Source organism: Strix aluco, chromosome 5 (assembly GCF_031877795.1).
Source record: "Strix aluco isolate bStrAlu1 chromosome 5, bStrAlu1.hap1, whole genome shotgun sequence".
In the NCBI taxonomy this organism is placed as follows: Eukaryota; Metazoa; Chordata; class Aves; order Strigiformes; family Strigidae; genus Strix; species Strix aluco.
In genome coordinates, this window is record NC_133935.1 from 22,149,402 (window position 1) to 22,164,382 (window position 14,981).

Below are 14,981 nucleotides of genomic sequence, written 5' to 3' on the forward strand. Positions count from 1 at the left end.
GGCTGGGGATGCATGGATTGGACTGGCACATCACTCACTGGCTGCTTTTCAATTGTGGTCCAGAGGACTGTCATGTAAATAGTGTGACTTGGTACCAGTTTCTCATTTGTGGGTTTGTAGCACAAAAGAAAAGATGACTTGGTTTTTAAGGTCACAAGACTAAGGATGCTCTGGCAGGGGTGATGTTGGAGCTTTGGGTGGCTGATACAGCGTTGCAAGAATTTTTTTGAAACACTTCTTTTTCTTTCTTTTTTTTCTTTTCCCCTAGTTGGAAAAAGTTTTTCAATGGAAATATGTTAAATCATATTCTTTTTTTTTTTTTTCTAAACATGAAAACAATGACATTTCCTTGGTTTGCCAGTGTTTGTCTCTTCCTTCCTGCTTGCCTTCACCTTTTTCCACGAAGACATATGCAGAGGTTTCTGTGAAACAGAGGGAACTGAAAAATAGATGAAAAAAACTTGTGAAAGCAAGCACTTTCTGTGAACTTGGACTAGCAGTAACTCTCTGTCCTCCAGAAGGCTTGTTGTTGTGGTGTTTCATGCCTGGGATGGCTGGGGTGGAGGTCTGTAGAGCTTCTGTGAAAAGGCTGTGCGTGATAAGAGTGGGAGGCACAGTGTCGTAATTAATGCTGTCAGAAAGTGTTTTTTTAATGTGACTAGTGTTGTATTTCCAGCATATTGTATTCATTTTCCTTTTATTGTGGTCTGACAGTACACCCTGAGCTCAAACCAATTTTTTAATCGTGAAAATGCTCTCAAGTCAAATCTGGCTGTGGGAGTTTAGGCCTCCAGGAGTTTAGGGTTGCTTCACAGCTGGAAAAAGTTACTTTTTCCATTAAAACAGGCATTAACTGGCTTTAAGGGACTTATAGTCTTTTTATCTTAAGAAACCTCATCAGTAATAAGAAGAGCTTAAATTGTGATGGTCTGCTAATCAAAATGAAGATGTCCTGGTTTATGGTGTTTCCATAGCATTGAGTGTAATGAAATACTATCAGTGTTAACAGAAATGGGATGTGTATCCTTAATGATTCTCAATGAAGAAAGTTCTGAATTAAATGCATATGTGAAAGCTTTTGAGTCCTTTGGTAAGTTTTATTTATTGATTGTATGTTTTAAGTTTGATTGCAACAGCAAATTGCTTAAAGGGATCATGAGTGCAGGGTTGTTTCTGCCTTTCCTGACTACAGCTTTCTGGAAGCTATGCGTATGTTGGCATCAAAATAATCTTGTAGCCTTCAGGTTCTTTTTTCCTCATGAGGTTTGTTGTGCGTAACTCCTTTACGTGACATCTCAAACATCTATCCAAAAGTGGTATCTGACTGCAAACTGATTTTGGTCTTTGCAAAAGCCGTATTCAGGATCGTTAGACTCAGCAAAAAGCACAAGTGTGTATGCTGCCCTGCTTACTGGTTTGTGATTGCCTATTTCTTAAACAGTTTTTCTCCTCATAAATGTTTGCTGGAACTCCTGTTTGCTGAGGTTTCTGTTCTTGTTTGTTGTTTTTCTTCTTTGTGGAGAGAGGTTTTGTGGTACATCTTTTTTCAGTATAGAGAATTTAGGCAACATGTAGAAACACGTGAAGCTGGAAATACTGATTTTAGATATACATGTATACATGATGTGTGTACATACATTTTATACTTTATATATAATAATACTCAATTGCATTGATGTGCATCCAGAAATAAGGCTCTTTCATACTTGGATACTTTGATATTTGTGTGCTGCCTTTCCCTCTTTGCCTGAGTTTCACTGCAAGTTACCACAGTAATTCTTTTGTATGTTAACAGTTGGTCAAGGACTTTGGGGCAGAACAGACTGAGGATGGATCCTTTGCACAAGCTATGTTATAATGAGAAGATGGATTTGTCTCGTGAGAAACATGAAATGGTGATCCCAGAACAACTACTTGGGTATCTCCAAGTTGTACCACTGGCTTTTTATCCCTGTGGAAACTTTTCTGACTGTGAAGAACATTTGGGTGTTTGAAAGCACTGACTGGGAATCAAATGTATCCATTTTTGTTAACTCCTCACAGGAAGTTTGTAGGTCCTTATGTTAAGGCATTCAGTAGGATGGATTTTGAAGCAGGTTGGTGGTTTGTCTAACAAGTGGTAGATTTAATTCTGTAACTGAAAGATGCTGAGTAAGCGTACTTGGATAGAAGGAGGATTTGTGGGTTCATTTTGGTTTTGAAGCATAAAAGTGTATGCTTGCAATTAAGAACATATTTTTTATAATTGATTTTAATGAATACTTTTTTTTCTGGTGAAGAAACTCAGATCAGGAATCAAACATCCCTCTTAATTGTTCCTGGTACTACAGTGATATTTAGCGGTCCTAAGCAGATCAAGATCACCTTGTACCTGATAGTGTATATACATGTACTTAAGAGATGGTACTCTAATCTGATCTTTTTATGTAGTGTAAAAAACCAGCGATATAATGGGGCAAAGTCAGATTTCCTAACATGATTGTTGCCTGCGGTCTCTAACCTAGAGATACGCATACCTGCAATGCTGGCAGCTGTGGGAATCAGGTCTTGTGAATTGTGAAGGGGAATCTACCCCCTCTTCTATGGCCACTCCTCTCCTTGTGGCACTGTCTGTCTGTGGGTGCCTCAAGCCAGCAGTGCTGAATGGGGAGTGATAGCAGTGCCTGAAGTCTCTGTTGTTGGTGTCCTTTCCCGCTCCCCTTGCTGAGAAAAACAGTGTGATCCTTCCTGCTCGACAGGAGTCATGGACTGTTAAACTGATCCAGCTTTAACTTCATAGGTGTGTTCAATTTCCACTTTCTCCAAGGTCAGACAAGCTGTTTTTCGTATTATTTGTCTTAGAAACCCTCTCTGTTTGTGACACTGTTTACCTACATCCCCTCCTCCCTGCTCCTGCAGAGGCAGCTGGAGTGGACTTTGGTGTAGCTCCCCGGGTGCTGTGCTCACAAGCGGAAGCCATTCGGTCCCACCAGCCCATGGGGGTTTGCTTTGCACTGCCCTGCCGAAGGATGTCCTCCTATGTCATTGCAAAGGTTAACCTATTGTAAGCATTTGTTTGCAGCAGTATTTTGTTTTTGTCTTACTGGCCACCTGTATGTCAATGCTGACTTGAGTTTGGGGTTTTGTGAACATTTTGACTTCTCTATATGTGTGATTTCTGAACTCTTGTTTGTTTTCAATTAAAGGAAAAATGCGATCTTTTTAATATGTAAAAATTGGGATGGGTAGATGAATTTGAAAACACAGGTTATCACATGTTCTTCTGTTCTTCCTGCTGCTGTTTTGATTCATGTGATACTGGTTTTTGGTAAAAAGCCCTAAGTGTTTATTTCTAGTACCAATTTGACAATGTGAGGTTCTCATTTTCTACTGTTCTTACGCCTGCAAGATATTTCTTGGGAAAGATAAAAATGCTGGTGAAAATAGAAATTTTGTTTCTTGGTCCTGAGAGCTAAGTTGGTTGCAGCTGCTATACTTGCATGTGTTGAACCATGCAAGTCTAGCAGCTGGAGGGACAGAGGTATTGTAAATGTGAATGGTGTTTATGTCCCTTTCAAGTATACATTTGCAGTTAGTTATGTTTACTTTTGTAGTTCAGTAGGACTTGTGCTTACTGATACTTTTTTCACTTTGCTTTTAATGTAACTTTTGGTGATAAAGGTTTCGGTTTCTGGAGGTTAGTGTTGCTGTTGGCACAGTGATGCTCTCTTTCCAGATGGAAGCTGTTGCTTGCTCCTTTTTTCCTGGAGGAGGTGGGCAGGGGAGGCTTGTATGTGCCACAAAGCCTGTCCTGAGGCCATAGGAACTAAGGTCACTCCTGGAACTTTGACTTGTGTGTCGCAATTGGCATTTCAGCTGGGAATGAAACTTGTATTTATTGCTATTGTGCTTCTGAAGCAAAGATTGAAAGCATAGAGATATTTGCAAGTGAACTTGGAAGAATAGTTTGGTAGTTTCAGGAACTGTCCCAGAAGAAGTCTATAAGCAGGAGGAAGAAAATATGTACTAGCACTGGAGGAGATTTTCAGAGATCCCAGGTTATATATCCACACATCACTGGTGGCTATGACATCTGTGAGTTCTCAGACTGAGCCCCCAAGCAGCTTTTCCCAAGGAAAGAGTGTTAGAAGCCCTTTGGAGCCAACCTGCTTTGCTAGGTTGCCTTGTGGGCGTTTCTCTCTCTCTGTTTTCCTGCCATGCCCCTGCCCTATGCTGCTACAGGTTGTTCCACATGAAGAAAAGCTCTTGGTCAGTGTCAAGCCTGCTGTAGTGCTCATGTTCCCTTGATGTCAGTGGTGTTGCAGGTCCTTACATCCATTCTGTATTTCAGCTGCTGCTTTGCACACTTCAGATACACTAAATCCTGTTGTTCATATATAGCACTGTGAAAGGTCCTGCGCTCTCTGGCTGTTGAATGTACTTTGATGCTTTTGACAAATGTGAAGAATAAGAGAATAGCAGCAGAACAGGTTTTTTGCTCCTTAGAGATCTGCCATCGATTTTCTTCTCTCTATAGAAGAAAGGTATGTTGCAAGCTCCTAGAGAGGAGAATGTGCTATTGATTGCTTAGATAGCTTGCTTCAGTTTTATGCTGCTGCTGCTACTACTACTATTTAGAACATTGCCCCTCCTGGCTTTGTGTTAACCCCCGTTGTGGAGCTTACACATATTTCTGTTCAGCAAATGACCTGGCTGTGCATTTTTACTCCCTTTGCCAAATTACTGTTTTCAGAACAGTTTCCCAGACATGTACAGTAGCTGACCAAATGTGAATAGCTGTGTTAGGAATAAATAACTTTTGTAAAATGCAAAGTTGTAAATAAATGTCTTTCTGTTTTTAACCTTCTTCCTTTACTGCCTGACCTGTAAATTCAGACTTGTGTACTTAAGAAGCAAGAGACCACTGAGGTATTGCAATCATAGTGGTAGATAAAGTATAATAGCAAAAAAATCATGCAGGTTTACAGTTATGCTCCTGCTAATACAAACTGCTTTATTTTTCAGTATCTTACATACTTGACAACAAAACACCAATTTTACGTGTGCTGCGCTGTAGTGGAAGATATCATTAGCTCGTAGTTCTTACTAGTTTAAAAACATTCTGTTCTCACCTGTTATTAACAGAAAGAGAAGACGTAGATGTTAGTTCAGGGTGGTTAGTGGTCTCTGTGCCTGTGAGCTCATCCTAAAGCATGTTTCCCCATGCAGATCTGCTCTGGTTTGTGTCTTCTATGATACATGAGCAGATTTTCTTGCTTGCTGGGCTGTAGAGCATCCTTCTTTTGCTGACTACACATTCTGACTGGTTCATTAATCTGTCCAGGATTCCCTAATGTCCAGTAATCTATATTAAGGAATCTCTGGGTAGGGAATTGTAGTGTCTTTGTGAACCCATGGTGGCAATGCTGGAGGTGCTGTTTTGTTTTGTTGGGTTTTGGGTTTTTTTGGTTGGGGGTTTGTTTTGATTTTTTTCAATAGAAGGCTATAATGTGTTCGTGCATGTTTTGGCCAATCAGGAGGTCTGTGTATAACTCTGAATCCTGATGTGACTCCATTTGTAATCCTCTATTTTGGTTTCCATCTGTGAAATGTAACTGTGGCTTGATACTTAGTCACTTTGTTTAAGAGTCAGTCTAACATGGGTCAAGACTTTAAGTACTTATGATTTTATTGTCCAGAAGAAAGAACCATTGCTGACAAAAATAGCTAACAAATGCCGGGATTTCCAACACACCACACCACCCCCCCCCCCCTAAAAACTTGCAAATGCAGTAGATAAATTCAAGTAGAATTAGATCTGCTTAATACATGAGTGTGGCCAGAGATAGCCATAGTACTGCTAGTGCCAACTGATCAAAGGAAGGAGTTTGGTGATATTTAGTAGGCAGGAGTGTAGACAGACTGACTCATAAAAATGCTGTGGAGTTTATTATTTTGGATGTTACTAAGCACTAAGTTTTAGACCATGTATGTGTGGCTAACATTTGATTTGGCTAAGTCAACCAGAAAGAACTAAATCAAATTTATAACCTCACGTCTTTAAACAAGGCTGCAGGTGAATGACAGAAAATAAGATGGATGTGACTGTAAGGAGAATTGGTAATCCTGTGTCATTTTAGATACATAGTTTCCATAAAAGCTGGTATAATGGTGGAATAGGAAAAGGATGCATCCTGTCAGCTTTAGGAGCTTGCATGTTGAATAATAAGTGGGTATGGCTGAAAAACGAATGCTATGCTAGATTGAATGATGAAGTCCTTTTCAGCTTCCCAAAATGAAGAGCTTTTACATCTCTGTGCATTGTCCCTGAAATTGCTCTGTTCTCTGTGTGTACTTGAGAAGGCGAGTGTGTGAAATGGAAGACACCTCATTGCTTGCTCCAGCGTTTCCATGCTCACCTCCCCACACATCTGGGTGTTGAGCCAGGCTCTGGGCTCCAGTGTGCTGCACGCCAGCAGCTCTCTGAGCCAGCTGCACACGCACTCAGCTGGGCTCTTGAGGCTTTGCTTTGAGGGGGCTCATTTGGTCCTATCAGAGCATCTTTGGTATGCTCTGGCGATCTAGCTGTCAGCATCTTTGCTGTCTGCAAAATGAAGAAATAATGGCAGAGAAAGAAACCTTAAGCATTAGCATCTTAAAGAAAGTTTTTTTTTTTTTCATTGCCATTGTATGTTTTCTGCATTTAAGTGTGGATTGGAACAGTTGATGGGAAGCATCTGGGGAGTCTACCTAGCTTGTTCTCCTTATTTAGGCCTTCCATTTTCCTCCGTCCTTCATTTCCTCTGAGGGCTATTCTGGCTGGCCAGACTTGCTCCAGGACCTGCTGTTGAAGAAGTGAAGTTTTAAACAAGCATGCCGCAGGAAGGAACACTCCAGACTTGCTATTGGGCTTCACACCTAGCTCTCTGTGCAACACTGCACACCAGCTGGCTTCCCAGTCAGCTGTGCTGACTCATTTTCTTTGCCTTGGGCTAGGAGCTCCAGATATCAAGGAAAAGCTACGTGACTGACGAGAAAATAAAAAGCACTCAGATTTCCCACACTTCTGTATCTGGTTTCCTTGCCAGTGGCTGTTGTGTGAGATGTTGATACCACTACACCCAGTCCTGCACAGTTGTGCTGGTGCTGGATGTTCTCCAGCTTGTTGAAGGAAATATTACTCTTTTTATCCCCTCTCTGAGGGCAAAAGTCCTTCCGTGGTCCATTTAATTACTGCAGGTTATTGTGATTGAAATTTCCACTGTAACAACAGGTGCCAGGAATTGCAGTGTGGTTTCTTCTGAAGCCTGACCTTGTGGTTACTGATTTTGTTGGCATATTTGTGTTGGTCAGGAAGCCATTTCCCCCCCTCCACTCTTACCAGCATAATTCTGTCAACAGAAGCCCAGGTGTAGCTGCACTTATTCCAAGCATGAAAGTCATCTTGGTGCTGTGCTAATCCTCCTGCAGAGTCTTCTGCCAAAGTAAGCTGCATCTTGGCTAGGCAATGGCGTTTACTGGTATGGCAAAAGTAAGCCATCAAATCCTTTCCAAGACCCTGAAGCAGGCACCCACTGCTTTCCTGATGTGCGGATAAGATGGCTGCAGAGTGAGATCCAGCCTGGATTGAATTTGTTAGCTGGAGCCATAATTTGAGCAGCTCTTCCCCATTGCAGCTGGGCTAAGTGTCACAAAGGGGCTATAAAATCCCCATAGCTGATCTTGAGAAGACTGTGAAAGCTTGTGTCACAGCTTCCAAAAGTTCAGTTTGCATTTCCCTCACCCTAAGCAGGCTGGGAGTAGGAGGCCAGTCTGCTGAGGAGGTGGTATGTGAGAGAGGTTTTGTCCCAGAGAGGTATGCCGACTCCGCAGTGTTGGCAGGATGTGTTAGCCTCTGTTGAGCTTGTATTGTCATGGGCTTGCTGTTATCAGTTCCTGAACTAGCTAGTCACGTCTAGACGGTGGTGTAACAATATACCATAAATCAGGCTGGGGATCTTTCCAGCCTTGCACAGGAAACGTGGTGCTCTGCACAAAGCAAATGTCCATAGGCCTAATCACAACAAGGCTGTGGTCCCATGTGGTGTGATGGGTAATGAATTCAGTGCCTACAGCACCTCAGCAGGTTATTGCTTGGAAGGAAGTTGAGTACTAGTAAATAACTTCTTTCTGAATGTTGGGGCTTTGCATCTTGCAGATGTGGATTTATAAGGAAGAGGGATGGGTTGGGGACTTCAGCACTTTCATCCTCTACTGCAGTATTGGCATCCCTCCATTTTCTATCACAGTGTTATAGCGTGTCCCTAATTTTTAGATAGAGATCAGGTCTGCAGCAGGTAGCCTGTGCTTGCACAAGCATTGCCATTCCTTGGTCTTATTCTAACATACAATATGGGTCCCTTCAGTGCTGCATCTCTCCTTAATCTAATGTCCAAGCCGAAACCTGGTTAGTATTGCCAAGAGTCTTGAAAAATATTTCTGGACCAGAATTCAGTTTTCTAACATCCATGTGTAATTTACAGCCTCTTTAAAATCAAATAAAAAACATCCTGAAGTTCTGTGAACTCTAACTTACCTTCTTTTTTAAAAGCAGTTTAGTTTTGTTTGTTTTTAATTTAAAAACTTGCTGTTTTTCAACCCTCATTATTGCAGGCCCTAGAAATATCTTGTGGGTTGAAAGAGGAGGAAAATTTGCCCAACTGGTTTTCTAGTTAATAAAAGAATCCATGATTTGGATAATATTCAAAGTAATTTCCTAATTAGCACAAAGCTCCAGTGCTTTTCCTTTCTGTTTGAGCTGAAAATGTGACCGTGTAATCCACCTCTATGGGAAAAATGACATAAAACTGCAGGTTTTCTACTCTGATTCATCCTTCTTTCACACATGCCTAAAAGGTTTTGAAATCTGATAAGGGTTCAGGCCCTCTTTGGTAGCAGTAAACAATTGCAAATCATACGGCCATGTGTATGTGTGTTGACTTTTTTGTTTACTCTCCTAAGCTCTCTTTGCTCTTATCATGGCTTCTGGCAAGAGAAACCATCAGCACATACTAGAGTGCTGTGCTTTTTGGTGCACCCTGGCATGCCTGCTTTGGCAGGAGGCTCTGCAGCATCCTTGGTGCAGGAACTGCTGCAGGGACCCTGTGCCAGTACCAGCAGATTTCCAGAGACTGACATGGGAGAGACCAAGAAGGCTGTCCCAGCCATCTTTCTTCTAGCACAGCTCGCTCTTACCACTTGAAGATTTGTTTATTTTATCTGGTTTTCTGCAGGTCTCCATAAAAATCTGAAAATTTGAGGAGAGCGAGTCTCTTCCAAAGCATCTAATAGTTTTGGTGAGGTGTAGGACCCCGTTATCCCTTTGGTGGAAATCCCAGGTGGAATTTTCAAATTTACTGTAATCTTGTTCTCGGGAAAAATTTCTGATCTCCAACCAAAATCTCCTTTCCCTACACATGCTCCTTCCTTTTCTTCTGTACCACTATGCAGTCCCTTCTGCTGCTCCAGTACTGCCATAGGATGTCCTCATTCCCCCTTCCTTTTTGGGTTCCCTGTGCCACACATACATTCCTGGGAAAGTAGCCTTACAAAGAAGATAACGCCTCACCTTTAGTCTGTTGTGTGGCAAGTGCCGATTAAGACACTAAGCTCTAGTGACTTGACCATGCTCCAGTATTTGTACATATGCTTGCACAAGTGCAATTCTGTGTGTGTATTCCAAATTTTTTTCAGTCTTCCTGGAAATAAATTATAGTTGACTTTCCAAGTAAAAATGTCTACGTTTATATAATATTTCCCCTCATCTCTATGCCAAGTGTATCTTGGCTCTACCCAGAGACCTGATTAAAAGTGTTAAAACACACTTACCAGTGTGCAATGGCTACATTTATAGCATCTGACTTGAATATTTGTTTCATAGTCTGGGTTGTAACAATCTGATTCTCAGACTGCCTTTGACGTCAGTTTAATAGGAAAATTCAAATAGAACCTGTATTACATTTTCACTATTAAGTTAACAATAAAAACTTTCTACAGATGCCTTACGTAGACAAGGCTGTTAACAGAAATATTACATTAATGAAAATCAGGCCTCTAGAAACAGAGACTAGCTTATTTTTTTAAATAAATAATTTTGTTTTCCATGTTCTAGTTGACAAAAATATTTCCTTTTTAATAGTGCTAGTGGTTTAGATGTTAAGTATTGGGAGGAGGCGGCTGTTGGCTATTTGTAATCATGTTGCAAATCTCTTAGATTTTCCAGAGCTGGAGAGCCTTTCCAAAAGTCTTCATTTGACTGATTTCATTGCTCTCAACCTCAGATTTCCCCCTCAATTTCTGTGGCATACCCTGTTTGTCAGCTCTTTCTTAACCTGCTCAGTCATGGTGCTCATGAGGTACTGATATAACCTGAAATACTCTGGAAGTACCAGCTCAGGTCAGGACAATATCTGTCAGGGTTTGCACTACTTGTAGTGATCAGTGGTCCTTGCCTTGAGGACTGTGCAGTGTGGAGGGTGCAGGGTGAAGGGAGGAAATAACGTTCTTGTCCTTTTAGAGGTGGATAAATTCTGGCGTAAACCAGGTGGGTGACTTGCCCTTACTTAAATCAGGAAATCGGGGCATGGACTTACCAAGAGAGTCGCAGAGCATTTTGCCTCCCCTGTTAGCATTAATTAGCACTTCTGTGAGATATGACATGATAAAACCTTATCTTGCAGTCTTTAGTAAAACAGAGTGTTTTCCTCATCATAGAAAATTAGCCTGGAAGGGACTTCTGAAAGCCTGTTTAGTCTTTTCTTATTCCAGTAGTAGGACAGACACTGCCCAGCATGTTTCTAACCTATGGTTGTCTTGGTTACACTGCAGAAGCTCCAGCAATGGGCATCATTTGGGCAAGCTGTTCTAGCACTTCAGCACTTCTCTTCCACCAAGGCTCTCTGCATGGTTAGCCAAAATCTCCCAGCCTACAAGCTTCCAGTGGACATGCAAGGCTGTTTGTTTCACCTTTTTAATGCATATGAAGGCCTTGGTCTCATCTTTCCTTAATAGGTTATCCCAGCTTTCACAGTTTTCCAGACTTATGCAATGAGTTCTTAAAGTTTGTAAAGTCTTGGGAAAGTTGCTTACAGGGTTGTACTACATAAGTGTAGGCCATTTCATTGCTTTTTGTCACAGCTTTAGATACTGGTGTGGCCTTGCCTGCACTTCACAACACCAAAAGAGGATAAGCAAGAAGGGTTTCTGGGCTGCAGTTCTATGACTAGTGTGCACCATCTGATTTTTGAACTGCACTTAGGGTATGTGTGGGGAAACAGCTTTCTCATTATTTATATGGTCTCTGACAAGATGGTGAATCCTATTCAAAGTTAGAGCCTCATAAAATGCCTGGAGGGTTTGGCTTAGGCTTAAGGAATTGAAATTACTCCAGAGATACCCAAGTCGTAGTTTATTAGCTTCACAGTTCAGTTGCTGCCCAAAGAAAATTAGTTATTCCATTGTACCAAGTTACAAATTTTTTGCAGAAGAATGGTTAGTTAAAATCAGGTTACTTTGTTTTGGCAATTTAGCATCAGTGCAAGACTGGCCAATGCTTAACATTACTATGTGTGAAATGATCCGAACAAGTGATCTGGGCACCTGATCTTTGAAAAACTGAATATCCTGATGGCTGGGGCTTCAGTTACCTCATTTTTTTGTGTTGAACACTGCATGTAGATGGAAGCAGAGCAATGACCAGGTCTAGGCACCTCATGTAAAATGTGAACATATTCCTCTCTTTGCTCTTAAACCTTTTAAAGAAAAGATAGTATTTTGGGGGAAGAGGTAAAGGTGAACAAAAACGTTGAAAGAAAATGGAGAGGAGACTTGGAAGAAGAAAAGGGGCTTAGCTATGACTATGTACATGCGTATTACTACTTTAGTTCTCCCTTTGTAGATAAATACCTCCTCTGTTGTGAATATACTTACCTAATGTAGATGTAATCATATCAGTGGTGATTAAACTGCTCTTGTGTAAGGTAAGTGTATTTGTAGTAAACATCTTTTACGCCAGGGGAACTGCATCTGTACGAGGCTTGTCATGATTTAACTATTTGAAGAGAAGAATTGTACCTCTGTGAGAGATGTATAAGGCCTATATGTATTTTTCTCCCTAAGGATACGTAGTCTTGATCCTACATGTGAAGCGGTTACTAAAATGGAAGGGGATAGTGAATGAACATCATATGCTGGGTTGCAGTGGCAGGTGTGGCATGGTGAAATTTCAGCTGTTTCTTTCTCTAAGTATCAGGTGAAGGGCTCACTGATGTCTCTTCTCCTTGTGGGCAGCATCACATGGTCACAGGACACCCATTCCTGATGAACCTGATGGATCCCCAGAGCTTGCTTCTCTACAGCCTTGGGTAAAGTTAACGAAGCCTCCGCACACACGCTCCTCTCTATGGTGATGAGAGCAAGGGAGGTGTCCTGAAGGGGCCAGTCATGGTCCTCAGCAGGGATAGCAGGGGTCAGTTGTGTCAGCTTCAAGCACTCAGGTACATCTGTGCTGTTGCCCTGGGCCATAAAACTGGCTAGCATTGCCTGAGTGGATGTAGACACACTTAAATGCTCAAGATGTCCATGTTACAAACTAAAGGAGTAATGCCACATTGGCACCAGCTCTGTTTCCATGGTAGGCTTTGAATCTTCTCCATCCCTTAACCAAAACATGGGCCCAGGCTAGCCTGCCTGCAGAGCTGAGGCTCTGTATGCACTAGTGTGTTTCTTTTTTAGTTTAATTTTGTCTTTGCCAGCTGAAATAACAAGGCTTTTAAGACCCAGCCACATTGCACTACTGTGGTTTAGGGATTTGTATTACTTTATTAGTGTTAGGCAGGTACGCTGCACAAATGGCCACAAAAGCTGACATTAAGGGCTTTGTCATGAACTTTCAGCATGTGGTAAGGGCAAATGAAGGGTGCTTTCTATCTGTCCTCCCTCCACCCCCTCTTGAGAGCCTGGGATTTCATGAGGTGTGTTTTGGATGAATGTAGAGTTGCATAAACACAGTTATTTTGTTTGTCTGCCACTGAGATGACAATGTTCCATTGAAATGTTTGAGAGCCTGAAGTAAGCGACAATTATTTCACATGTGCAATGTTTATCTCCATGGTATGCCATGTGACAGCTCAGAAGTGACACCGCCATTCAGTGTGAATCTCACTGTTCCTCCCATTGCTCTCCTGGTAGCCTGCAACATTTTAAAAACACCCCCTGGTTCTTACATGGGAACAGAGGCTCTCTGTTCAAAGTTACATTAGGTAACTTTGTGTTTCCTCACCCTTTTTCATCCCCAGGCAGGACAGTATGCAAAAGTGCATCAGGAAGAGGGGACTAAGGTTTTATATATTAGTAAAAATTGAGACTAATGTTCTTAAGTTTGACCACATCAGTTTACTGGAGATCTTGTGAAAGCTCATACATATTTATTTGAAAAGTTGAAAGGACCAACAACATCTGTTGATGAGACTTGCAGGTAAATACAGCATAGGTCTTTTGACATAGCCCTGGTGAGGTAGCTGAGCGCTCTCGTCTTGTTGTTCATTTTTATTCTGTTTGCAGATTCCCATATAACCGTGAAGATCAGTGTCCTAACCTAAAACACCATGGGGCTCAAAATTGTTTTAAACCTTTGTTAAGAATGTATAATCATCTATGCTGAGTCTTCTGATGATTTCTTTTGCCTATGTAGTTAATTACATAGTCCAACTCTAATTTGTCTCTGACTAGGGATGAGCTTTTATCTCAGGCAGTAATGCATGTGTTACACAGGCACTTCAAATATAAACTGGCTACACAATTACTGGGGAGGCACTGAATGCTTATTAGAAAAGTGAATAATAGTGTGTTTGCTGTGAAAGACACAAATATCAAAAGGCAGATAGTTTGATGACAGGTGGGAAAGATTGCTTTTTGTCCATTATATTATACTTTAAAAAAACCCAAAAAACCCTTTCTCTTATTTACCACTTACAGTAAAATGCAGACTGGTCTGTTTTCAAGTCAGATTAGCTTTCTGATTTTCATGGTTAAGCACAGTGCTTTTCATTATAAAATCAGAGGCAAGCTGTAATATGTTCAGTATCTCAGTTTCCTTTTACAAAGTTAATTCTTTGAATTTTTGGCAAATTGACTGTTCATTTGTCAGTGTCACCTTAATCTACAAAACAGATAGTGAGCAGCCCCTTCATCTACTTTTTCTCCTCTTTGTTTAAAGAAATAGAAGAAAAAGTAAAGAACAGTTTGCTGAGCTCTTTTCTGAGTTTATCCATACTGTTCATATTACAAATGTTTTCTGTGTCTATAAGGTGGTATTAAGTTTCTACCATCAAAGGAATTTATTAAGCCTGTAGGCATTGCCATGGTAAGATTTTCCTCTATACTGACATTTAGGTAGAGTGCAAAATGCAGTGTTTTATTAGTAAGCCAGATGCTTATTTTGAATGTGGCTGCGGATTTAACTTACTGTACTTGGCATTACAGGACTCTTCTAGGTCTGAATTATTCCAACTTTAAAAAAAAAAAAATCCTAAGAAATGTTGCAGCTATTTAGACTGAAAATTCACTTTTCTCCTATTAGCAGCTGAGATTTATTTTTCTGTTTAACTAGCTCGATCTTTTGTTTGTGAGAACTGGCATCCTGCTGTGGCATGGTACGTGTCCAGTAGTGAATGTGAACCTACATTGTAATGTCAGGGCAGAGACGGCAGTGTGATTTATTATCGGACTGGGCAAATGTTGAGCTTTGTGAAGCTCAGGCAGCTCACAGAGGTTCAGGGATGGGTGACCTTGGATTTCCCTTGCCTCCTGCAGAAGCAAAACCTGGGGCGGAGCCAGGTTGTGGGGGGCTGTGTCACAGCCTGGTGCTGCTCTGGGCAGTGCTGGGGGTCTGGCATGGTGTGGCACGTGTGTGGCCTTGTGGCTCCGTCCAGGCCTGGCAGCAGGCCTAAGTGGGCGGCTCCAGT

At 41.4% G+C, this 14,981-nt stretch overlaps 1 protein-coding gene across 2 annotated transcripts in view; it reads left to right on the plus strand.

The window, feature by feature from the left end:
- Nucleotides 1–14,981, plus strand: part of PDE3A (phosphodiesterase 3A) — a 278,256-nt gene that overhangs the window by 34,205 nt on the left and 229,070 nt on the right. Inside the window, exon 1 of one of the 2 annotated variants that reach the window (XM_074826347.1) lies at nucleotides 13,417–13,492. The exons of the other annotated variant lie outside the window; for it this stretch is intronic. The gene's annotated coding sequence lies outside the window, so the exon portion shown is untranslated. Of the gene's footprint in view, nucleotides 1–13,416; nucleotides 13,493–14,981 lie in introns of those variants that run through there. 2 annotated transcript variants of the gene reach the window in all.